This window comes from Gallus gallus, chromosome 1 (genome assembly GCF_016699485.2).
Source record: "Gallus gallus isolate bGalGal1 chromosome 1, bGalGal1.mat.broiler.GRCg7b, whole genome shotgun sequence".
NCBI classification, from domain to species: domain Eukaryota; kingdom Metazoa; phylum Chordata; class Aves; order Galliformes; family Phasianidae; genus Gallus; species Gallus gallus.
This window is the reverse complement of record NC_052532.1, coordinates 57,481,201-57,508,021: the sequence shown is the minus strand read 5'-3', so window position 1 is coordinate 57,508,021 and position 26,821 is coordinate 57,481,201. Positions and strand designations below refer to the sequence as shown.

General features: G+C 44.3%; 1 protein-coding gene across 5 annotated transcripts in view; it reads right to left on the bottom strand.

Moving 5' to 3' along the window:
* DGKI (diacylglycerol kinase iota) overlaps positions 1-26,821 on the bottom strand; it is a 209,810-nt gene that overhangs the window by 182,860 nt on the left and 129 nt on the right. The window lies entirely within an intron of this gene.

The window sequence follows — 26,821 nt, the reverse complement described above, 5'->3', positions numbered from 1 at the left end:
GAATGAAGTGGGAAGAGAGACTGATGAAACCTGTTCAAAGCAGCCTAAGAGCCAGAGTAAGAAGTGGGCACTAGGAAGCTGATGGGGAAATACAACAGCACAGACCATGAAGGCTTAAAGGCCAAGAACACAGCAGAGAGAGGACTTGCAATGCTCAGTGCCTGCCTGGGAGTGAGTTCCATAAGGAAGGCCCTGAGGGGACAAAGCAAGCTTTCTGTAAGGCTGCATCTTCAAACTAAGCAGGTGAGGAAAGACTAAGTTGTCAATTTGCATCAATGGAAAGCTACACCCAGTATTATAACTAGCCTGTGAAAATTAAGAACTAGTAATCAGGGTTTCCAAATTATTCCATATCTAATACCCTCTGTGCTGTGCTTTATTAGGAGCTTCCCTTCTACAAACCCATCATATAGACTCAACTGTCTCCTAAATCACAGTGACGTGACCATGCTGAGAATGAAAAACATCCTGACTGCATGGAATTTCAGAAAGCCTTGAAAGCTTGTATTGTAAACTGCGTGTATTGTAAACTGCTAAGTTTGAGGCTATCCAAAACAGGCTCACATTAACAAAAGAGGAAGTAAAACAGGAAACCTCAATGAAGGTATTTCCACCCAAAGGTAGAAATCAAGTGGGGAACAATCTGCCATACACGAGCACTGGACCTACTCAACCAAGTATCCAAAGGGTCAGGCATAGAGGCAAGGTTGCTTCCCTATATCAGCAGCCACAAGGTAACCCATCTTTCTGAACCTGCTGCCTTCGGGTCGACAGCAGAGAGCATCCATCATGCTCAGAACATCACACCCTCGTTGCAGGGAGAAAGAAGTGCAGAGATCAGAAGCATTAAAGCAAACTTCATTCCCAAGGCAGGTCAAATTTGGGTCCTCTCACCCTTGACAAAACCCCTCAAAGTTTTTGCACTTGAAGGCATAAATTCACAAGAGGTTATTAAAAGCACAATATTATTCAGAGACCGCAAAGTCCTTCGTCACACGCCAGCACTTCCAGTGTTCCACACCATCCATCTACTGCTACTTAGTCCTTGGTGACATTTCAACAGAAAATTCCCCTTTAGCTCCTCATTCAAATTGCTGTGACAGAATCCAACAGGGTGAATCCTTTAACTTTAAGCAACAACTTTGTTTCTCTACTACATAAATTCTATTACGGCATACAAATAGACAACACATTGACACACATTATGACAACTTTGACCAAACAGATGTTTGACCAAACAGATGTGCACACACAACCATATATACAAGTTTCCAACCTCCTCGTATGCCAAGGATGCTTATCTTTCCACCGGTCCCACATCCCTGATGATTTCTGCCAGCTCCTTCTGCCCCCAAAACAGACTGCCTGCCTTTCTTGCTGCCAGCATGAGCAGCCCAGTACAAATAGCAGGAAAGCAGTCACTCCTGGGAGACTTGAGATGTTCCTGGTGGCTGCCCCAGTGGACTTGAGTGGAAAAAAAAATAGAAGGGGAGGAAGAGGTGGGTCCTGAGATGTCACTGGAGCTGCTGTCGTATCAACAGCCTTCACTTCCTTTCTCATTTTTTATATTTAGATCAAAATATGAGTAGTAGATGCTCTAAAAGGAAAAAACAGAACCTCCTTAGCTTATTATTTCCATGGAGAACCTGACAATGTTTGAATGTCAGGACAGCAAGTAAATTAAGAGCAAGCAAAACTCACACAATTTGCAGATCTTCTTGAAGTCTTAGAATCATACAGTCAATCATAGAATGGTTTAGGTTGGAAAGGACCTTTAATATAGCGGGGGAGTTGGAACTAGATGATAAGTAGGGGCACCTCCCTCTAGATCAGATTGCTCAAAGCCCCATCCAGCCTGGCCTTGAACACCTCCAGGGATCAGGCTTCCACAACCTCACTGGGCAACTTGTGTCAGTGTCTCAGCACCCTCACAGTAAAGAATTTCTTCGTAATATCTATTCTAAATCTACCTCTTCCAGTTTGAAGCTATTTCCCCTCACTGGACCCACTCCAACAGCTCAATGCCCTTCTCGTGTTGGAGGCCTAGAACTGGACACAGTACTAAAGGTGAGATCTCAGGAGATCAGAGGGGCAAATCTTATTTGAAAGAAGTCCAAGGACTGTGAGCATCAAGAGTTAGAGTATGAAATCAGGAATCCACTGCCTTTACCTCAGATAACAACCACTACAGCTTTGCTAAAAGCTCTAAGTGTTGTAGCTTTTCCTAAGTAACAAGGTCTGGCAAAACACCTAACACTTACCTTTGTAATAGTATAATAATACACTACCACATTGTGCTGGTACAGCTTTACATGAGTAGGAAGAAGCTACTATATTCATCTTAGAAACATTAGTATCTCTGCTTACAGCCACACAAAAGTCAGAAAGGATTCAGGAATAAATTTACTTAATTTTCAGTGCACAGCAATATTCCATCCCATGTTAATGGCAGCTCTTCTGGTTTTTTGTCAATATGCCCTTTCTGTTGGGAATTTGGATGTCTGTTTAGTTGGTTCATTTGCAATTTTGTGTCACACATCATCAGTTCTTTGCTGCTGGCATTTTCCTGCTTTACAGCTGAGGATTATCCCTTTGGGCTGATAGTCCCTTTCCCAAAAAGGTAAAGCTATGAAATATGAGAAGCAGCAGGTATTAAAAAAAAAAGATCTGGAGGGATAACACTTTCATAGATGTCTGTCAGCTCTTTAATCTTTCTATTCCCCAAATGCACACATCCTGTTAACACCTCATACCAAAATGGCTATGATTCAATGCACACACCAAGAAATCTCCTCCCCACATGCAGCACAGCCACCACCTCTTGCAGCCCACCTGGGCTTTGCCATCCAAGGGGCAGCAACAAGCCTGCATGATCACTTGTAACCCTCAAGCGCAGCTCCAAAGGCCATGAGCTAGCTCAGCCAGGTAGCACTGTAGCCTGCCTTCTTGGACATCCCAGCGACCAGATTTTTGGGCACCTCTGTGAAGTAAATCAAGTCACCCACTGACCTGAATTTGCATTGCTGACCTCAACCTATTCCTGCACCTCAAATATCTGCCATTCCTGCTATAGGAGACCAACAAAGGACGCTTGGTACGATACTATCAGAGAACCTTTAATTTAGAGCAATCTCATCATTGCTACTACTTTTAACGCCTGCCATCATTTCTGCATGGAGATAAATAAATCCCCATCTTCTCTCAGACTGAGAGACTCTTCTGAAATATTTCCATTCAGCACTTTTTTCAAACAGCTTCTTTAAAATGCCTTTTTTTTTTTAAACCAAAGCTGACTCACCCTCAAATGCACAATAGTCTGACTCCCATTTAACGCTTTGACTTCCATAGATCATTTTGGTCAGCAGCTAACTTATCCATAGCCATACTATGTACTGCATATAAGGGCAAAGGTCAAAGAAAGCAGGGTGTACTTCAAGCATTTGTTCCGTTCAGGACCACTGAGAAATGCTCAGGATAAATGTGCAGAGAAAGGAAAATTGTTTCAGCTCCCAGAGACCTATTACAAATTAGAACAGAAATGTTTTTTTTCATCAAGAGACAGATTTGCACTTCCATGTTCCTAGATTCATATGAAAAGGAGGCTCAGAACAAGAGATGTTTTGCTAGATGGATTTCTCTTTCTCATTCAGCTTCATCAAAATCCTCATGATAAAACTGAAACAGCACCAACTCAGAAATGAAATAACAATCTGGAAATAATTTCCCGTTTACCCTCAATTCACAGTAGAATTTATCACTTAGTACTACCAAAGTACCCAGAAAGTGAAGCCTTAGAAGGTGAGGCCCAAGTTAAGGCCTGATATAAACCACTATAATTTTGTCATGGGAAGAGCTCTGGTCACCAGCAGTGCAAGTAGAGGCAGCATATCATACAGCCCTGAGCCCAGGAAGACTCCTGTGAGGTGGATCTAATTCAACAGCCTGCAACCATTTTCCAGAAGAATAGGAAAAGATGGAAGTGGGGAGTGTAGATTCTATTGAAATTAATGCAGTGCGGGAGATTGCTTCCTTTTAGCAGTCACTGAAGGTTAGCCTGAGAACCTAGCCTTGACCTTGCTGTGGAAACTGCTAATAAAGCTAAAGCAAGGTCTTCACCCACAGAAATGGCTGTTTTCTGAACAACTGAAGTGAAAGATTTTGACTTAGCAACTGAAAGCTGACTTTATGTGATGGAATATGGAACAAGCTGGCCTTATGGCCTTGTTTTGGAAAGCACAGTGTGCAGACTTCGAGGCACCCACGTATGCGCCTACTTTCAAAGCAGCCTTCTCAGGACTCTTGCCTATGTCACCAGGTGGAAAAAAATTCCCCTTGCTTAGTGTACTTCTTTGCACTAGCAGAGACTAGGGACAAGACTGCACCCATATGTGGCCAAGCTCTGCCTGTGCCATCACCTCAGGTCAGAGAGCCCACAGGCATGGGGTCTTTTCCCCAGGTAGCCTTCCCCAGGAGCAGAGAGCTCCATGACCACCCAGCACTAAGTCTAATGCTTCCAGGCAATGACTGAAAAAAAAAAACTGTGCTAACCCATGCACATGTTTCACATGCCATCTGAGTGTAGCCCTTGTCGAGCTTCTCACTCCCCATAGATGCCCTCCTGTCACAAGAGGCACCTTCATCACCAAACCCAATGGTGAGTAAGTGAGTGCAGCTCAGTTTTTCCTCTGCTATGAGGTAGCCAGAGGTCCAATTTATCATGTTTGTCAGCTGCCTCTGATCACCCATGAATCACATTCTCCTGCCTAGCCTGGAGGCATGTACCATGCACCTTATCACCAGACACAGGCTGGTACACCTCTCATGTTCTCAGCAGACATGTGGTCATAATGTTTTATGCACAGCAGCTATGGTTAATACATGGAAAAGATGCACATGTGACCATCCAACTCTACTTTTGTCCCAGGAACACTGGCATGCTGCCTCCTTACCCCACAGCATTAAGTCATAGAATTGCTTGAGTTGGAAGGGACCCTTAAAGGTCATCTAGTCCAACTCCCCTGCAATGAACAGGGACATCCATAGATAGATTAGAGTACTCAGAGCCCCTCCAGCCTGACCTTGAGTGTCTCAAGGGATGGGGCATCTACTGCCTCTCTGGGCAACCTGTGGCAGTGCCTCACCACTCTGATTACAGAAAACTTCCTCCTTAAATATAAGGTAAATCTCCTCTCTTTTAGTTTGACACCATTTCCCCTTGTCTGATCACCCCATTAGGAGGTGTCTGCATAGCACATCTGTCAGGTGGCAACGCAGCAGGCTCAAGTAACAGCCCTGCCACCAGAATAAAGCACCACAGCCTGCTCTCAGTAGGACTTGACTAGGACTAGGCCCTGCACCTCTGGAGATGCAGAGAGGAGCCTGTGGGCCTCCAGATGAGCACAGATAGGAAAAAATACATATAGATATGAATGGACATATATATATGCTCATCTATGAAACCATGGGCATCACTAGCTCTGACTGAAGTTAGATGCCAAGCAGTGAGTGTACTTCCTCAGTCTGGAGGAGCTGATCAAATTGCCAGTGACCTCCTAGGCATCATGCAAGGAATTATTATTTGGATCTGGTAAGAAACTCAATGAAGTCACCTGTTTCCAAAGAGAACAACCCAGGTAAGAGCAACAGAGGGCTTCAGCTCCCAGCCAAAGCCCAAGCTGCAGCTACCTGAGTTAGCACCAACCATCTGCCCATCTCTGGATTTTTGATTCTGCCCTTTTCTCCACTTGCTGCTCTGGGGCTTCACTGCACAGAGCTCCCCAAAATGCCTGCGCAGCTCAAGCAATGATGCTTCTACTTTCCAAAGCACCTACATTATAGGGCAGGACCAGCCACAGCATTGCTCACTGCATTTGTAACCTACTCCTTCCAGAGCACTGCACAACAGTAGCACAGGATGCTTGGCAAGCTGATCGTTTGCATGGGAACACAAGCACTGACTGAGGTGAAAAGCAGTATGTTGGGCTTCTTCAGCTGGGCAGAATGAAGGTCGAGGGCTTTGAGAGAGAAGACAGCTGAAATACTGTACTAGGAAGGCAGCATCCAGAACTGCCCACATGGCAGCCACTGAAATCTCTGATAAAGATCCTCTGCCAGGCTAAAAGCCAACAGGTTCTCCAAGGTCATCTGCATCCCAGACAAGTAGCCAAAAGAGCTATTTATTATTTTAGCAAACTTCAGAAAAATTTACAGTTTAGCTTTTGCTTCTGAATCTCATTTCCCAAAGGTAAGAGGCTAACAGCTTGCTCCCTGCCACCCCAGTGGTGCTGCAGGGATTCATTTATTTCTGTACTATGTTTTGAAAACCCCACTAGAAGTCCCCAGTATCTGTTGTTTTTCCCAGAAAATGCCTTCAGAGAGAGGTTCGTGCTCCCAGAACAGCATCACAGGGACACCTGTCATGCCAGCGACTGTCTACAAGCCCTAGTAATGGTATCCACGCATCATAAGAGGGGAGGCAAGAACAGCTGTGCTCATACGCTCAGCAACAATAACCAAACAGTGCTGTTCGTGTTCCTGTAAGGAAGCAACAGTAAGGGCCAATGTCACGGCTAAGAGCAAAGATTGCCCGAAAAACCTCAGGAGCCCCACATTTCAGCTCTTGTGCAGACAGAAGCACATTTTCTTCTCTGACAAAAAGAGAGGAGGGAGGCCAAGAGAACTAAGCGAACGTCACAGGAGCAAACAACAAAATAAGAGCACCAAATTACACTCAAGCCCTCAGGCAGTTTCTTGCCATCAATCCCATCCCAAGCACTACCCTCAGCTACACACACCACTTTCTGAACCTTGCTATGTATTAATAATTCTTATTAATGGCCCTTCTGCTAATGCATTGCTGACCAAGTGGCTCAGGTCAGAGCAGTAAACAGCAGGAAGGAGAGTCAAGCCAAGCAGCTCCTGCCTGACTCCAAGAGAGTGTGCAAGAATGTCCGAGAGTGCAAAGCAATCAGCACAGATATTAATGCCACAGAAGTCATTCAGCATCATCCAAAACTTTGCTTTACAAACTACAGGGAGGTAGGAGCAATAGAAATTTTAAAAGTAATCATAGAATCATTCAGGTTGGAAAAGAACTCTAAGATCATCTACTCCATGGGTGTCCAACCTTTTGGCTTGCCTGGGCTGCATTTAGTGGATAGAAACCGTCTTGGGCCACAGATAACGCATGTATCCAAAAGTAATGCCTCCTATTTATTTGATAGAGCAAATTCTCAGCTACAAAACACTATTTTTCAACGGAGCCACCACCATTAGCTGTGCATTTTCACCAGCAATAAACAAAAGCCTCCATGCCACTCTCATCAAAATTTGCACCAGTGAAGGTGACCCACTGTAACCACTGCTGAAAGGCACCCCCCCCCACCACCTCACTGTGCTCACATCCACTGTTTGGTCTCCATAAACATTCAGAAAGCATTGGTGAATGTCAATGGGTGCCATTTTTTCCCGCATGGAGAAATTCAATGACACATCTTTGCTTCTTACGCGCTTCAGTGTCAGATGTCATTTTGTCAGGCAGCCCCTCTGCTGCCATCTGTCACACAGCAACAAACTTAACATAATATTGGTGGGAAGGCTCACCCTCTACTGTCATACCACCAACAACCACCTCTGATATGGCAGGCCATCATAATAACACAGGTGGTGTTACTTTTGCAGCAGTCCTCACAAAATATACAATATCATTAATATATAAGTAACATAACATTTTAATTTAAAATATTTTTCTTAAAACAATAAAAAAGGAACAAAAACATAAAACTAGTGGGATATTTGACCTTGTTTTTGTAAACCAACACATCAGTCTGGTTTAGTGACAGTGGTTGGAATTCTTAGTGAGGCCTCAAAGTGCTCATCTGAGATTTTTGATGAAATTTTGCTCTTCCTATACTTCACCCTTGACAATAATTGTTCAAAATATGTGTACTGCCAGAGAACTATGACATGAATATGATGTGATTGTGAAGCAAAGGATATTTTTCTCTGCTAAGACAGGGATTATTAAAGTCCAGTAAGGAGACATGATCAGGTTTTTTGAGCTGAATATCTGACTGCAACTCTATATACTCAACTTGAAAATTTGCAGGTCATATGCTTATATCAACTGATAACAGCCTTGCAAATGTAAATTGATTATATTTTGGCAGTTTTGAACCCCCAAGCTGTGAGGTGCAGTCAACACACCAGACAGACAGGATGTCATCCAGAGGAACCTAGACAGGTTTGAGCAGTAGACCCAACAGAACCTCATGAGCTTCAGCAAAACCCACTAAGGTCAGCACCTGGGTCATGGCAACCCCAGGTATCAGTATAGGCAGGAGGATGTAAGGATGGAGCACAGCACTGCTGAAAATGACCTGGAGGTACTGGTGGACGGCAAGCTGGGCATGAGCCAACAATGTGCTCTCGCAGCCCAGAAAGCCAACTGTATCCTGGGCTGCAAAAAAAGAAGCGTGGCCAGCAGGGCGAGGGAGATTATCCTGCTCCTTTACTCTGCACTGGTAAGACCTCACCAGGAGCGTTGCATCCTGATGTGGAGTCCTTGGTACAAGAGAGACATGGACCTGTTGGAGCATGTCCAGAGGAGGACCAGAGAAATGATCTCAGGGATATAACACCTCCCTGTGAGAACAGGCTGAGAGAGCTGGGGCTGTTCAGCCTGGAGAAGAGAAGGCTCTGGGGAGACCCGAGAGTTGCCTTTCATTATCTAAACAGGGGATGTAAGAAAGAAGCAGACACACTCCTTAGTGGGGTCTGTTGTGATAGGGAAAGGGGAAATGGTTTCAAACTAAAAGAGGGGAGATTTACATTGGATATAAGGAAAAAGTCTTTTACAATGAGAGTGATGAGGCACTGGAACAGGTTACCCAGAGAGACAGTGGATGCCCTATCCCTGGGGACACCCAAGGTCAGGCTGGATAGGGCTTTGAGCCCCCTGATCTAGCTGTGGTGTCCCTGTTCATTGCAGGGGAGTTGGACTAGATGACCCTTCCAACTCCAAGGATTCCATGATTTTATTTTCGAATTCCTTTATCAAAACAGAAAGCACAGCTGAGTATTCTTTGTTGTTCAGAGCCATGGGCTTTGCCAATGTATCAAAATGCATACAATTATTTGCCATCACTTGAGTCAGCAGTGCACAGCACTGCCCTCTCTGTGCCCTGCTTTGAGTAACACACTGGTAGTAGTGCACTGAGGGTTTGGTTGTTGCTGAGTAATGGGCAAGTGCCCAGGGCCACTTCACAGACAACAGCCACTACCCTTATAGTGCAGAGAGGGAGTGGGCTGCACTGTGAGCCATGCTGAGCCTCATGTGGCCCTGTGGGCTATGGGCTAGACATACCTGATCTAGTCCAACCCTCCACCTACTTCTAATATTGGGCACTAACCATGCCCCTCAGTATTACATCTACCCTTTCCCTGAACACCTTCAGGGATAGTGACCCTACCACCTCCCTGGGTAGCCTGTTCCAGTGCAGCACCAATCCTTCTGAGAAGGAATGTTTCCTAATATCCAACCTGAACCTCCCCTGGTGCAACTTGAAGCCATTACCTCTGCCCTATCAGCGTTACCTGGGAGAAAAGGTCGAGCCCTACCTCACCAAAACCTCCTTCCTGGTCATTGTAGAGAGTGATGAGGTCTCTCTTGAGCTCCTCTTCTCCAGAGGAAACAATCTCAGTTCCCTCTGCTGCTCCCCAGAAGACTTGTGAAAAGAAAAGCCATCAAAATTTAAAACATCCTCACCTAGCAAACAGTCAGGCTGCTCCAAAATTCATTCATCTTGTAAATTTCGACACTAACCCTAGTTGAAAAAGTAGTTTCCACTCTTAAAACTTCAACCAAAAAGTAATTCATAGAAAGAAAAATAGTGAATTCACCACCTGGAAAAGTGCATGCAAGACAGGAGATCTGCTGCTCATTCTAGCATCCCTCTGTATAAATGATATTTTCTTTATAATGCAGCATCCTCAGAGACCTAGAAGCTTTGAGCAATATACTTTTGGATACACCACTATTCCTTCAGCACACATTTAATGAATTTCTTCTAGCCCATCTTTCTTTACTTGAAACAATATCTTTTTGCATAAAAAAAGAGCAGATTCCAGAGGAGGCAGGAGTTATTGAAAAGTTCATCTGCTCCAGCTGCTTATTCCTCAGTTAAATTCATAATTAATCTTCTTTTTATGACACCATAATTGTTCCTATGGTAACCATTATGACGTCACAAACAAGATTAGAATTTTAGATGGGGGAACAGAATTAGTTCCTACTTTATTTGTTTAGGTCCCTGGAGGCTGTCACGCCTGATCAGGTCACTGGCTCCTGAGTTCAAGAAGCCCCTCTTCAATATTGCACCTATACCTGATGTTTTAAGGGAAAGCAAACAAAAACCAGCAGAAACGTGCCCAGTGAAGGATGGAAAGCACAGAGATAATCCCTTCACAGCCATAGCAGGTGATTCTCTTGCCCCCCCCGAAGCAAGAAAACATTGGCAACTCTTGTGACATTGTGAGTATACTCAGCAGGCAGACTTGCTATGAATACGATTCATTTTCACATAAAAGACTAATCCTTCTTAGGATCCTGCTAAATATTTCCCTTCCATGATTTCCTGCAGCACTGAATTCCCTATTAAATACACACAAAACAGTTATGTATGGCAAGCAAAAGAAAAGCCCCTGGGTTCACTTATCTCATCATATTTTCTTCTACTCAAACTAAATATCCACGGTCTATCATCTCCCTTCCTGCAGATGAATCACAAATATGCTGGAATGCCTGAAGTAATGTACAGTACCCTTCCCTAGCCTTTTTGTGTGCGTCACCTGCACATTTCCAAGCTCCCAGCAAACGAAAGAAAAGAAGAACAAAGAGGTTAAATACAAGTCACCCAGGTATCATTCAGCAAATAACCAACATTTTGAGATGTGGCATATTCAAGATAAAGACACTGCGCACAGGTTCGGTTTGCATCGCTCGGACAAGGTGGATGAATTAAGGCACCAGTGAGAATTAAGCTAACAGCAAAGCTCATCAACACATGAGGACTGAGTGCTGCAGTGAGTGCCAGGAGCTACACAGAGATGCCAGCCCACCTCTAATAAGTGCTCTATTCACCAGACCGTGGTGTATCCAGGCCTGTCTTTGAACCATTAAGGAGCAGTCCTCAGAGACCAACATCGCCATGAGCAACACATGCATTTTACTTTCCAGGTAATTTATAGTCGTTCACAGAAAACATGACGATGTGCCCAAATTCCACAGATAGGAGAGGCGTAAAGCAAGAGATATACTCTGGTCTTCTGGACTGAGACTGAAATACAAAACAGTCTTCCAGCTACCCTTCCTTGCAGCTGGCAGAGGAAATCCTTTTGAAGATGTGGTTCCCAACAGGCAAAATGGTGACACCTCCATTTGGCTGTAGAGCTACTGCCACAATTTTTGTAATCAGCATGCTTGCCAGCATCCACTAAAAGAAGTCACCAGCTCCACTCCAAATAAAGATTCCCCCCTTTCTCCTCCACTCCCACCTCCTCCCCACCCCAAAAAAAACCCATAACTTTCAGCTTGGAAAGATATGCGAGTTTGGTTTTGTTTTTGCAAATGGAGTTCCCATGTTTTGAATTTTCTGTTTGGAAACATTTGTCAAACATTAACAAGCACACATCTATCTATTCCTCATCGTATAGGAGGGGTCCACATCAGAACTACTACTTTTAGCTTTCTAAGCTAAACAGATGGGCTTTTCCAGAGGACAGTGAGGAACCACAGCCTGAATTAAGCTGGCAAAAAAAAAAAAAAATCACCCTTTGGAGAAGGCTCTCTTGCTTGCTAATGACTACTATGGACACCGGAGGAAGGGAGCCTCCCTAGCCCAAAGGGATCCTTCAGAGATTGCTCATCCCCTTGTTATATTCACTTCTTCACACAATATCAGGGCTCACATTTTTTTCCAGAGCCAGTAAGAAGTGACACCTAACATCAAATGCATACACGTGGGGTCTGATTCATCGCAGCAAAGCCATTAGAAGGAAATGCATTAGTCTTAATAGCAAGAACTGCACACTTGCACAATCTCTTCCCAAGAAAGTTCTTAAATCCCATGGGAGTTACGTGTCGGGAACAGCGAAACCAGAACAAGCAGACACTGTTATTTGACAGGCAAGCTAGCAATCCACTGCCCAGACATGTTATAATACATCCTGCATATCATCTCTGTTCCTCTTCATGCTGTGGTTATCAACACCTTTCAGTCTCAAACAGAAAATGGCCAGTGACCCTCCACAGGTAGCCATTAAAAGGAATGGCTCCCTCTTCCTCAGCTGCCCCTATCAGCTGGATGGGATCCTCTCAGTTCTGAGAGACAAATCTGACAGCAACTTGGCTTGAATGAAACACTCACCCAAGGAGAATGTAGCTTAAGCCCAGAAGCATGGTGGGAGACACCACCATCCAGCCAAGAACCACCACAGGGTACCCCCTGTGGATGGGGTAGATACTGATCTGACTGTTCCATGGTCCAGAGGGAGAAAAGCAGAAACAGGAAGGAAAATTAAAAGTAATGTTTCTTGACTGCAGAGACTTTTCCACTCCTAAGAGTCAGAGATCACTTTAACCCTTGTCTTATTCAGAGAACGAATTCCAATAAGTGACCGCTTGGATTTTAATATCACCTGGAACAAAAACAAAGCAAACAAACAAAGAATAACCCTAACCACACACCTTTTCTACCTTTAACTTTCAAACACCCCTGGAGAATTACCTTTCTGACGCTTTATGGGTAAACAGACAGCCACTCACTATCCGCCGATATTAGCTCATTAATATACTTTAACCATGACATCAAGCAGTTCTGCTAGCAGCCCGAGGACAACTCATCTTTCAGGTTCTTTCAGTCTTTGGTCCTTCAGAAAAGGAGTATCATTCAGCTGATTAACACTAAATATGGTTATTGCAACACATTTCTATCACGGAAAATTAATTATGACCAAGCTGGTTTCACAGATGCTATCAGATAACTTCGGCTTGCCAAAACTCAGCATTTCTATTCTTTGGGAAATTCTGATGTTTCAAATCAAAACGAAGTAAATTTTCTTTTGAATCAGAGTGGAAAAAAATAAAAATAAACCTGCATAAAGACATTCCAAGGAATTATAATATCAACTATTCTGTATTTTGGTTAATAGGATTACAAGTTATGATGAGTATTTGAATGTGCTGTTCATCTATTTTTTGAAAACAAAATTAGCATCCTCCCCAGAAGACGTCAGTTGGAAAACATGGTTATGTCAGCAGACTGAAAAAATGTTCCATTGAAGTACTTCAGCCATGGTTCCCCACTATAGAAGAACGGAATTACAAATGACAATGCTGTGGTACCTTCACAGGTATTGCCTCATACCTGGTTTTCCTTCTCTTTCCATTTAGAATGAGAGGTCACTTGATTTTAAGGAAGAGTCACGTGTTTGCCCATTGCTGCTCCGCTTGAACAGATCTATCACCAAGATCTGAGGTCATCCTTGCCTTTTTGTACACACATTGTGGCTCAGGACTGAGCCCTTCAGACCTACCTGCTTGCTTGCCTCATGGACGTGGTTGCATTCCTCTACCACTACAGTTGCACACTGACATGTACTATTGTGCCTGGGAAAGCATAATGATACCTGGAAGAGATTATTGGAGATGATCTCACTGTTTTGCATTTATCCCCCTATTATTTATGTTTTCACACATAATAGAAGCTGCTTTGTCTGCGTGTGTAATCAATTCACCTCATTGTCTTACAACCTCGCTGCGAAAAGCTCTTAGAATTGATTCACAATAGGGCCAACATTTCCATCAAGCAAATATCACTCTCGGCACCTGACAAATTGTGACACTGTTTTCAGAGTGACTGAATCAGAAACAAAGCTCCAGCAGGGTGCTGGGGTGGCGGGGGAGCCAATGGGGAAGGGCTTGGGAAGGGGGTACCCTGTGCAACTGCTGTGCAGGGAGCAAGGACAAGCACCTGGGCATGGCTCAGCCCTGAGACCTGGGAGAGCCCTGTGCTTTCTGTCTGTGATTCTGAGCATGAGTGGGTGGGAAAGCTGATTTGCCAGGGAACAGCCTTTTGAGACAGCAAGCTGCTTCTCTCACTGGAGGGGAATTAACATCTCACTCTTTTTTCAGATCAGAGAGGGGAAAGTTGGACTACAGTTCTCCATCCCAGCTTATTTCCTCCTCCTCTCTGTTTCATATCACTAATGGCTTCTTACAAGCTTTTAAATGTACCATGTTAAAGCATTACATACTGCACTCTAAGCCATACTTTGCACCGTCCTTACCCTTCTTTTTCTCCATTGCTTGTGACCCACTGGAAACGTCTGTCTTTGGTCAGCTGAAGGGCTGACTGGGACTGAAATGATCAAAACTTCTTTTTAATGAGCAAAAGATACAACAAACACAAGCAGATAGGAGAATCAGGGACAGCCTGAGTTTCCAGACCCAACTGAGAACCCACATTCACAACTGCCAAGAGATCTTCAGGGGAGGGTCAGGTTGGATATGATGAAAAGGTTCTTCACCAGAAGGTGGTCAGGCCCTGGAACAGGCATCCCAGTGCAGTGGTCATAGCCCCAAGCTGACAGAGTTCCAGAAGCATCTGGACAACACTCTGACATATATCTGATTTTGGGGTGGTCCTATGTGGAGCCAGGAGCTGGACTCCATGATCCTTGTGGGTCCCTTCCAACTTGGGATATTCTATGATTCTACCTTCAGCTACAGATTTCATTTAGGACATTGCACAGCTGCAAAGAGTAGCAAAATAAGGTCATTGGTGGCAGAAAGACAAGGCCATCTGGTATCTTGGCAGTTCATGTGTGAAAGAGAACAATCTTTGAATTTCAGGAAGCAAAAAGCGTGAGTAATCTCAGGATAAAGGCCAAAGACAAAAAAAAAGTGAATTACCTTCTTTTTCTGCTAAGTCAGGAGAGAGGTGCAACCTGCATGATGGAAGATTTCAGTGCTGCTCCCTGCGCTACCACTTTCTCTGAATAAACAAAAGGCCTTTTATCAATTAGGGAGCTAGGAAGTAAGAACACAGCTCTTTCACAGACACGGGTCAACTCCCCTTTTCCTTCTGTCTCCCTCCCAAAATTAGTCATCCCATTTTCTGTTCCAGTGGAGAGACAGCAAGATCTGTGAAGAGAGAGGAACCCCACATAGAAGTTCAGCAGCTATGCCTTACTTTCTCTGTATTTGCTTTGTTTACTTGTTTTATCTGAATTCCGTACAAGACCAGGTACTAATACAAATGCTAAGCTCAAAGCCTTTTCGAAAAAAGAGTTGGAAATGTAAGCAGAGAACAGGCTGAAGACATTTCCACAGCCCTATGAGAGCTGAGGACAGAATTGCATTTGATTACTTCCCCTTCTGCACTTAAGGAGGTAGGGAAAAAAGATGACCATGTTGTCCAACCCACGAATAAAAAGAGGCTTTTCTTAACAATTTTCTGTCATTTGATCTCTTACATTTTCACCAGGCTTGAGGTGAAAACTAGGAAGAATGCATTACTTGATCTTGAATATGCTGACTCCGGGAGAACACATCAGAGGAAATAAAATATTTGCATGACACACTGAAGATTTCTTCTGGTTAACAGTAATAGTTTACCTCGGTACCTTTCCTAGATGAAAGAAAAAAGAAGCAGAGTGCATTATATAGGAGGTTGGTGGTTGGACTAGGTGATCCCCGAAGATCCCTTCCAACCCCTACATTTCTGTGATTCTCCTAAGACATGTTCATTAATGGGAGGGCTCACACAAGCTCTCTGCATCCATACTGCCCTGGAAAGCATTTCCCAGAGCACTTCCAGCTTGAATCTGCGTCTACATTTAAGTGAGTGCGTGCAATGCTTTTGAAGGCCATATTTGGTTTCTGTTGATGGTCATCACATTCCCAAGAAGGGCAAGAGAGGGGTCTGCAAGAAAGTTATTTTCTGCAAGAGACCAGCAGATGTTTTTCCACAGAGAAAACACATGCAAAGCTGTGCTGCACCCAAAACCTCCAGGCCAAACTGCCAACAGCCATCCCTGCTAATGGTTAGCTTTCCTCCCTTTCAGCTGGATTAAGGTTTGATATAGGTAAGGATACGTTATAGGACAGAACTGTCACTGTTAGTTCACTTGTCTGAATCCCATCTAGTTGGTTGTTTTTAAACATAGCAGACAAGTTTTGTGAGGGGGCATCTCAACTGGTATTACCATCTCAGTCCAACTTGTAATTGCCCCAGCATCACAGCCAACGAGTCACCTCCCCTCCCATCCACTTAGAAAAGAAAGAGCAAGTGCTGACAGGACAGAGACAAAATAACCTGACACTTGCCATCTTGCTGTCTATCCAAGATCATAGTGTATTTGTAAAGTGATGATATAGTCCACATCAGACTAAATGTAATGAAAAAACACTTTTCCAACCTGAAAAGCAAACAACAAATCAAGACTCACAAGGCCAAAAGAGCCCACCCAAGCATCAGAACGCTACCCTGTAGTCGAGTCACTATGAGTCTACTCCAGTATTGTTTCTCATGTATCAACAAGGTCTGCTGAGCGCTTTTCAGCATTCCTTCGAATTCTAAAACACAAAGAGCTGAAGAAGGCAGAAGTTTCATCTTTCTTTTCACTTTGGATTTGCATTACAGTGACTCAGAAGTCCAAAAACTGCCTCTACTGTATGGCAAACAGGCATACAGATTGTAATGTATACAGGTATAGGACCAGAGAGATAATCACATCAACAAAGAAGAAATGAAGTAAATAGCTTACCCATGTCCTGGGCTCACAGAAGGACTTCAAAAGGAGCAATCTCCAGATAGAGATCCTTCCTCCTTGGAATTCAGCCCTTAAATGGGGTCTAGGAGGGGTGCAGCCAGGCTCCACCCCTTCCGGTCACTCAGGTGAAATTGCATTCACCTGTGCCCCTGCGGCTGACTCAGTTCTCGCCTCAGGTGGTCAATCAGAGGTTCAGGCTGTGATTCAACAGTGCCCATACACTCTACCTTTATATTCAATTGCACTTAAAAGATGTACATAGCTGCTTCACAACCACTACAACATACTCTTCCAAAGCAGATCTTGAGAAGTGCCAGTATTGCAAATGGAAAGGGGGAAAGGAAGCAGCTTATGAGAACCTTGACAGTAAGGCATCAAAGATGCAGCATCAGACTTTGAAGCTCACACTGGCCATGACAGACAGGGAAAAAACCTCTTGGAGCAAACTGAATAATTTAAGCCTAACCTTCTAGAACGTGAAATACAGTATTTCTGTCACTGCATGTTCTTTGTTCATTGCACCATGCACCACGCAGATCCATAAACCCACACAAAGCACCAATGCATTGGCAGGAATTGGGAAAAAGGCAGAAACTGCTGCAAGGAAGAAGATAGGGCAGCAAAGGCAGGCTACAGAATGAGAAGGGAGAGGGAGCAGCTCAGAAACACTGAAGAAATCCAAGAATTCTAATGCGGGAAAAGTGGTCAGGGACAATGCTGCTACAATGAGAAATGACACGCTCCAAAGCAAAATATACTGCCTTGCAGAAGTGACACTTGTAACTGCTGGCTACCTGCAGAGGTAAAATGAAGAATGAAGAATAGCTTATGTTCCTCTCAGCTAATGGAAGGCCACCCGCAACCGAACATGCATGGGTAGTGAATCTAATTCCTTCTTCAATGTCATTTTAAATCAGGCTGGGACTTGGAGCAGACTGCAGAACCAGCAGCAAAGGATCCTAAGAGTACAAGCAGCTGACAGCACGCTGGTACTGGATATCCCTTACGGCAATAGCATCAAAGGCACTTTTCCTTTATTTCCTGCCTACATGGGTTTTTGACGCGCGAGTTGTCTCAGTGTCTCAACTTACAACTAACCTCAAAACTCATAATGAAACTTTATTCAAATCTTTGGCATTTCACTTGTTCCACAGGAGAGTCCGTTGCCCTCCAGGGCATCATCTTGAAACCATAAATCAGGCTAACATCAGCAATTAATACCCAAGGACCTAGCCTAGCGTGCACCTACATATGGCATTTCATTGCCTTCAGAGAACCTGCAGGATGCAGCGCTCCGGTTGGAATGAAACTCAATGTGTTTTCACAACAAAAGGAGGTACTCCTGGGATCATTCACTAATTGGATAAAAGCATAAGAACTGCCCCATTACCATCCCTAGAGGAAACTCATTAGCAACCTAATGAAATAAAGTGATGACAGGAAGGTATTTTCTCATCATCTTTTAATGCTAACAGGCTTCAAAGCCATTTCGCTTCCTCACCCTCTCCTCTGGAGCCCTGAAACCCCATGGCACCTCTCACACAGCACAGACAGTCCCCTCTCCTGCATATTTCACAGCACCAGGGAGCAGTTTCAGAGCACAGCGGGATTCTAAGTTGTCCAGCTCATCGTCTTTGATGAATCTGTGCAATTGAACTTTAATCCATGCCCCACTTGGAAAATGTTCCCCAGTGGGTCAACTTTCCTGATGAGTCATACAACTTAGAAGGCATATCATCTGGCTATTAGGAGTTTTGCTGTTTATTTTTAAGGAAAGTCAAGCTCAGACACATTTGGAATAAATTATGAATATGAGATGAGCAGTACATAAGCACAGTATTTTTTTGCAAGTGTTTATATTAAATATGAGACTTTCTTTTTCTTCACTTGTAAAGTGTTGGGTCATACCCCAAACACTTGTGTATTATAGATCTAAAGTACATCTGGTTAGAGCTATGCATATTAAACACATAATTTAGTAATGGAGAGGGGAAAATGAAGAATTTTTAATCCATCCAAAGACGGTAATACAAAGCAAAACAAGTTATTTGCCTACTTCTTTCCCTGCTACACAAGCTTACATCTCTCATCCCCAGCCAAAACACCTCCCTCCAAGTCCCTGAACGTTCAGAAGTAGCTCACATCTCTCCACCAAGGGCTTTTGCTTACTGCCAAACAACCTAAGCCATCCGTCTTAAACAACTCTGCAATGGATCTACAGTCTAGCTGAGGCTGCAGGGCACTGAGCAGCAAAATTCTCTGATCCCAATGAGTAAACTCATTGCTGATGGCTTATGCCTCCTCATTGACAGCCTGAGAAAGTAACATCCTACATCTATTCATGCCCCAGTGTTCATCCACAAAAGAACACAGGAGGGGCAATGATGCAGAAAGTTAGTATATGCCTCAATTAGACACCTCCATTCTCTCTAAATACATAGCCATGTGTCTGCTACAATGGGGATTAGCGTCAGGAAGTATGTAGGGCCAGTGATCTGGAAAACCTTCTAGGAGGAATTGGAAACCACTACCCCTCAAAGTGCAGACAAACCAGATGATAAAAAGCAGTTTCCCATTATGAATGGTAACTTTTGTAGACAGAAAAGCTTTGTTAATCAGAAGGGGAGTCTGGAAGTGCTGTTCAGAGCTGCACTCCCAGGGAAGTCCAGAACTGAAAGGTGTGGGAAATCATTACCAAGCCTTTTTCTAGCATAAGCATTCCAGACCATCAGGTTTCCTCAAAAAACAGTACAGAGAGTACAGGGAAAGTATCACACTCAGTCCTAGTGCAAAGACTGGCCAAGCCCTGTACCCATTTAGTCAAGAGCACTGTCGTTAGTGACCATTAGAACAAATGAATGCATCTTTCCCTTTATCCCTAAATCCTTATCTACCTTTAAACTAAGCCATTTCATTAAGTTAGTTGGAGGCATAAACAAATTCAAGACAAGCAGTTAGTGCCCTGTGGCAGCTCTTAGGCTACTGTAGCTCTTAAAAAGCGAACGGTCCCACTTGCTCCATACACAAATAATTCAGAGGCAAAACTTGGGAATACAGGAATTGCTAACAAGTTCAAATTACAGTATTCATGTACAGGATGTCCTCTGTTCCTTCTCCAGATTTTGTGTTTTCTCTAAAAACTGCTATTTTGCTTCTTTCCCCCCCTCCCCTTCTCCATTTAACCTAGGGGAGGCTTGCTCTTAGAGCTAGGGTTAACTGGCACACAGACACCACCTGCCATCCTGAGTGAGTCAGTGAGTCATTGTATCTCGCTTTGCCTCATCTTCCTCCATCCATAAGGCTGTAATCCATAAGTGATCATGTCCACCTAAAAAAAGACAGTATAGAACCTGACTGTTTGTAAATACACATTGAAAAATGGAGACGCAATACAGTGGACAAGCAACCCTTCCGCTTCTGCAACCCTTTACGAGGGTGGATAGTGACAGGACAAGAGGGAATGTCTTAAACTGAGACAGAGGAGGTTTAGGTTAGACTTTAGGAGGAAGTTTTTCACACAGAGGGTGGTGATGCACTGGAACAGGTTGCCCAAGGAGACTGTGGATGCCCCATCCCTGGAAGCATTCAAGGCCAGGCTGGATGTAGCTCTGGGCAGCCTGGTCTGGTGGTTGGCGACCCTGCACATAGCAGGGGGTTGAAACTCAATGATCATTGTGGTCCTTTTCAACCCAAGCCATTCTATGATTCTATAACTCTGTCCCTATGTACTTTCACAGTTGACATGAAGGCACCTATGGACTCTGTAGATATATATACACGCACGCACAGAAGCTGCTCTCAATGTACTCTCACGCTTTTTCTCATATATACAATTGAGTTCACGTATCTTCCATTTACAAAGGATTAATAAAAATTTGGACGTATGAAAATTGACATCTTTTCTCTCTCCTCCCCATTTTATTTGATGGTGAACTTCCTCATAGGATGTTCTGAAACCAGAAGTGGTCACAGTGCTGCAAGCCTCCCTTAGCAGTTCTCTTCTTTCCCTACCCTCTCTCTTTTTCTTAATATCTGGAAAATCCTGTGGCTAATTGCCAATGTTACATGTCCAGGCTGTAAAGCAAAAGAGCGCAAACAGCACTGCACATATACATCACCTCCCCAGTATACTGGCCAAGCTGCCGACTTTGCCAAATAAAAAACTGCCAAAAGCCTGGAGAAGCATCAAGCAAAGCATTTCATCAGCCCCATGATCGACCCCGGTGAGAAGAACTGCCTACCTGCTCATTTATTCCAAAGGATTAGCCAGGACAACAGTGTCTTTCCACCTCATTGAACTCACGTGGCAACTGATTCAGCACTTATTACCTGATAACATTTTCCATCTGTAAGAGTCCCTCTCCGAGGGGCCATCTGAGCCTACAGGTCTGAGTCTGCACAACAGCTTCGTCCTGCACCTGTGGGGTTTCCCCCTTGCAAATTCTGTGTGCGTTTATCCACTTCTGAGCACGTACATAAAGCCATTGCAGTGCAGTGATCATCCATCAAGTGTCTTCTGCAAAACACTGCTAACTTCATAAGAAAGGGGAGAACAGCAGAGACAAAGAGGCAATCCTTTTACTTTGTGTGACCTAGAGACATTGATGGCCAGTCTTGAAGCTGTATCTCTCAGTCCATAGCGAATTCTAAACGTAAACCATTCCTTCCTGTGGTATTAGTCTTGTTTCAGAGATATGCTAGTCTTTTCTGCATTTGGTACAACACAGAGCTTCCATTTCTTTCCTCAAAGCTTTGGGTATGAAAGGCCCCTTCGTGTACCTAGAAATGTGAAGTGATGTGCTTTGGGAGAAAACGATAAAGCGGTGATGGATGTTTTGGGAGACAAAGTAAATTGAGTCATTGTTATGAGCGTGGGTGGTACCAACCCTGCACAGTAAATACCCGAAACTCTAACAAAGAAGGTGCAAGCAGATCTTACAAGATTAGGCCAGAGAATGAAAATTATTTTCTTGACATTTGATAGAAGATAAAAAACTCATCCATCATCTTCATGGGGAACAGCCTCACTAATTCATGGAAACAGGATGTATTAAGATTCAAAGAACCCCAAGTGTAAGAAATCAACACAATCAAAAGATCAACGAATTGTGTCGAATGTTTTCATTTTTACAAATGTCACTCAGCTTTAATTATTTATAATGCTTCACAGTACAGTAGTAAATGCTGTCATTTCATAAAGTAATTAAGTCTTAGTAATAGGAGACACCTCTACCAGCCTGTCTCTTTTAATATTTGCTGAGAAGTGATGTGAGCTCTACGATCATTATCATGTCTGTAAACAAATGAAGCAAAAAAAAAGGATGTCACCTATCCTTAAGTTTCTATTTCTGTCTAAGGGCTCACGTGGAGTCCCAGGTACTCACATTCTCTGCCTTATCTACACACATCAGCAGTGATGAGGTTGTTTAATTGGGGATCTTCCCAGGATTTCTCTGCCACAACTTCTCTCCTCCACATGCAGGAATAAAACCTATTCTAGTTATCACTCCATGCCCTTGGTGCAAGAACAACCAATCATACACTGCTGATGGTGCAGGAGAGAGCAGATGGGCTCTCAGCAGACCTACCCACCGATCGTGGGGGGAGCTCACAAGGCTGGCCTCAAGCAGCTTTGCTTGGTCAGAGAGAAGCGTTGGGCATGGCCACCACCTCCAGCACCTTCCATTACTCAAAATGAAACTCAGCATCTCCAGCTCAGGAGAGCCACCATGGCCAAACAGCGCCTCTGGCTGGGCGGCTGAGCATTATATGGTCAAGAGCCCTACTGTCTGCCACACTACGTCCAGCGGGATTCCTCCGCTTGGTCAAAGTGAGATCGCGTTTCTCGAGATAAACCATTCCCCAGTGACAAACATTTGCCAAATGCTACTTGAGCTCTCACAAGAGGGCCATTAAAACTCCAAACTTACAACTTTGTTTTTATTTCCTATGCCACTAACCAAGATTCCCTGGATTTCTAAATAATAATTATTAAGAAATTAAAAGCCATCTGCATTATTTATGGTTTGGGCTTGTTTTTGTTTGGCTTTTTGTTGTTCCTGTCTGCTTTTTTTTTTTTTTTTTTTTTGGATCTTTTACTATTTCTTCAAGCTTAAACAATTAAAATAACACGATTATTTTTAGATGATTTTTTAGAGCTACAAACACCTACAGCACACCTGTAGGATGCAGCTTTATAACCCATAGCTTTCTGTGTAGTTTTTTTTCCCCATAGCTTTCTGTAGCCTTTTATTGTGGAAATATTCTTACTGAGCTCCTTCTTGGTAAAATCTGAATTTCTCATTATTTCAAAAATTATTTTGAAGAAAGTTCAATTCATGCCTACTTTTGTTAACACAGATGATGGTGTTCTTCACAGAACTTTGCAATGATAAAAATAATGAAAGAAAATTAAAGGGAAGAAAATACTACCTACTGCTTTTGGATCAAAACACCCAGGAAGTATTCGTCTGGGTCTAGAAACAGAGGAGGTAAACAAGAGCCGGTCAGTGTGCAGAGAGCATTTGTCTTTTGCAGGGTACACATTTGATTTACTTCCCCTCTTCCCCCTCCCCCATTTACATTAGGCTGCCCAGAGAGGTTGTGGGGTCTCCTTCTACGGAGATATTCAAGACCCGTCTGGATGCCTACCTGTGTGACCTATTGTAGGGTACCTGCTTTGGCAAGGGGTTGGACTTAATGATCTCTTGAGGTCCCATCCAACCCCTGCGATTCTGTGATTTCCGAACTTCTTTGCCATGACTTTGGGTGTATCAGTTGATGAGAAGAACATATTTTTCACCCTGAGCCCAAAGTTCAGATATCTAAGCAGAAAAGCCAAAGGGTCTTTAAGACATTTAATTCCATATTTCTAAGGTAAAAATGAGCCCTAGCAATGGTTGCTTATCTGCTGGCTTTCTGAAGTCAACACCAACTCTCAAATAGGTTGGCCTCATCGAGCACACGAGGCTGAAGGGGACAACCATTTATCTGAGCCTTCATTGAGTTGCACAGGGAGCAGCCCTACGAGATGCCCTTCACCATGAGCTTCACACCGGGACCACTCCTCCCTCCCTGCCCAACTCCAGTGCTGTGCATCAGGAGGGGCAGGCACTCTGGCTGCAAACTGCGATCCACTTAAGTAACACGTGTTGGCAGCACTTGCACACCAACAGACACGCTTTAAAGCCATTAGCTCACACGCAAGCACAGATAAGTGGCGTACCCCGCTGTGTATGTATATGTAATTACAGCACATCACTAGAAAGAAAACAGTGAACAAACACCTATTCTTGAAGGAACAAAGAGCTTTCAGTGCACACAGAGAGCTTTGGGAGCGCTGGGTTCACGGTGGGTACATATGGGCTGGGAGCACAATAACGTCAGTGGGGCTGTGGAGCTCCATGTGCAGCACATCTGTAGTACGTACAGTGAGCTTTCCCTCTAAATCAGGCAAAATTATGGCTTGATAAGGGCAATGGGCACACCTAATGTATGTATTTACCACACCAATTTATTACATACTTAGCACAGCTGTTTCTGCACTGTATGCCACCACCCAGGTCAGTGCCATACGTTGTCTTCTGACACACGTTGCTCATGCTTTTGGTACAGTTCTAGAGACATGAGATTCGTATGCAGTAACTACACCGTTAGTTAAATGGATTCACTTTACAATAAAAAATCTGCACTTTATCAAAAGTGGAAAAAAAAAATAAGATAATACTTTAAGCCAAATTCAGGTAAATTATACTTGCATGATAGGCAGAGAATAACACAGAACTGTTAACAGTTTCTCCTCCACAGCTTTCCTTTTTCCTCTGGTAACAACATCTGGACCTCTCTTTCAGCCACCCACTTCATTTCTTCAGGTGTCACCAACAGACTTTTTACATGCATTTTCAGATATCTGCATATGCAAGTTCCAGCTGTGTTTTTGACTGCTTGTGTAAATACAGATCACAGAATCATAGAATGGCCTGGGTTGAAAAGGACCACAATGATCATCGAGTTTCAACTCCCCTGCTATGTGCAGGGTCGCCAACCACCAGACCAGGCTGCCCAGAGCCACAACCAGCCCGGAATATAAGATATATGGATGTATGTTAACGTAGTGCATCTACGCAGAGATTCCTAAATGAGCTGTTGGAAAGCCATTGTGAAGCCTTGAATAACTAGTGCTTTACTAGTGGACGAGGGAGTCCAGTACCAACACGCATACATTTTGCTGTGTGTAATACAGTCATTTACAGTTACAAATGTATTTCAAAACCATAATTTGCAGAAATAACGGCAGTAAGTTAATTTAAGGAGGCTGGGGGATGTGTAGCATGGGGAGCTCAGTGGAGGTCCCATGTGAAAGTCTTCCACTCTTCCATCTACTCCGATAATTCTCCTTAGGGAAAAACAAGAGCACATCTTACTTGTGGAAAATCAGCTCAAAAGTAGAAGAGTGTGAAAATCCAAGGATGTAAAGAAAACATACTTTCTTGCACATAGCCTAAGTCAAAAGAATGAGCAATAAGCATCAAGAGATGCTCAGGAAAAGGCTTTCATATGTAAAGGTTCGGGAGTTGTTGTACACCTGCCCAGCTGTAGGAGAGGTGAGGCGGGAGGAAGAAGAGAAATCCAATATCCCCTCCAACTAACATTTATTATGAAACCCTTACAACACCTTGCTCTGAATATCTCCAGAGAAGGAGACTCCACAACCCCTTCCTCAAATGGGGAAGATGCCAAAACTGCTGAAATAAAAATGAAAATGTATGGTTCGAGTAGAAGCACCTGCAAACCATAATGCAAACCCCCAGCCTTCTCTACCGAGAGCAAACCCATTAGCAAAACTGCCCCATCAGCAGTAACATCAAAAGCCCACCTACAGAGCCCACCTTTACCTGCAACGGACAACGCGCTGCTAAATGACATACACTGGAAAAACCACCGGGGTAGAGATGCAGAAGCACCAAGAAGTTATTGCTGTAATGCCCTTCGTGTGTCCAGCGAGTTTTCCTTTTCACATCGCTCACCTCATTGAGTCTTGTATGAATCATCCCAAACTTCACGCTCGCCAGTGAGAGCATCAGCCTTATGTGGAAGTCTCTCCGCACATACGGAAGGATTATATAAAACTTCAGCTATGAGGAGTGCTTAATTACATCACTTTTAAGCCCTACCACATGCAGGGACTCAGACCGTTATGAATCTATCTCAGATGTAAGCTGACAGTGTGAACGCATTAAAAAAGTATCTGTGCGCTGGGGGAGACTCTGTGCTTGCCTACCTACAGCTAGAAGAGACAAAATCAAGAGCAGAGGCAAAATAAAGGACAGCTCTGAGTGTTCTGTCCCCTGGGTTAAGAGAGCGCATCCCCAGCCTGCACTGGGGAATGCAGCCAGAACGAGGTGAGACCCCAGAACTTCACTGCATGAAGCCGTTCAGACAGCAGCTGTTGCCCGCGGCTACTAACAGATCCCAGGCGGGAACGGAGGAGCAGGCAAACCTCGTTAGATACCTGTTCGTCCAGGTGCATCACACGAGGAGGAAACAGATTTATTGGGCTCCACAGCTCCAGGACCAACACAGGGCAGCGGAACACGCACCCCCGGTTACGAAAGCAGCGCTGTGCCCGGGCTCCCAGCACACCTTCTCCCGGCCCTCGGAGCGCAGCGCCGCAGCGGCACCGGGCGCAGGGCCCCCCCGCCCCGCGTGTCGCTGCCGCGCGGGTGGGACTCCCGGAGAGCGCCCTGGGGAGCAGCGCTGCCCGCTGAAGGGTTTTCTCGCTCCTCCTGCGGCCGCGTTTCCGTTGGGGACAGCAAAGCACGGGGACGGCTCTATTCCCTCTGCAGCCGGGCGGGATTCCTGACTCCCTCTCAGTAACTCCGAGCCCGACGGCAGCCGCGGGACCGCCCGTTCGACGCGCTGCAGAGCCGGGGGGGCTCTTTCTGCTTTCGGCTACAGCCGAAGGTTTTCCCGCAGCGTGCCGGCTCCG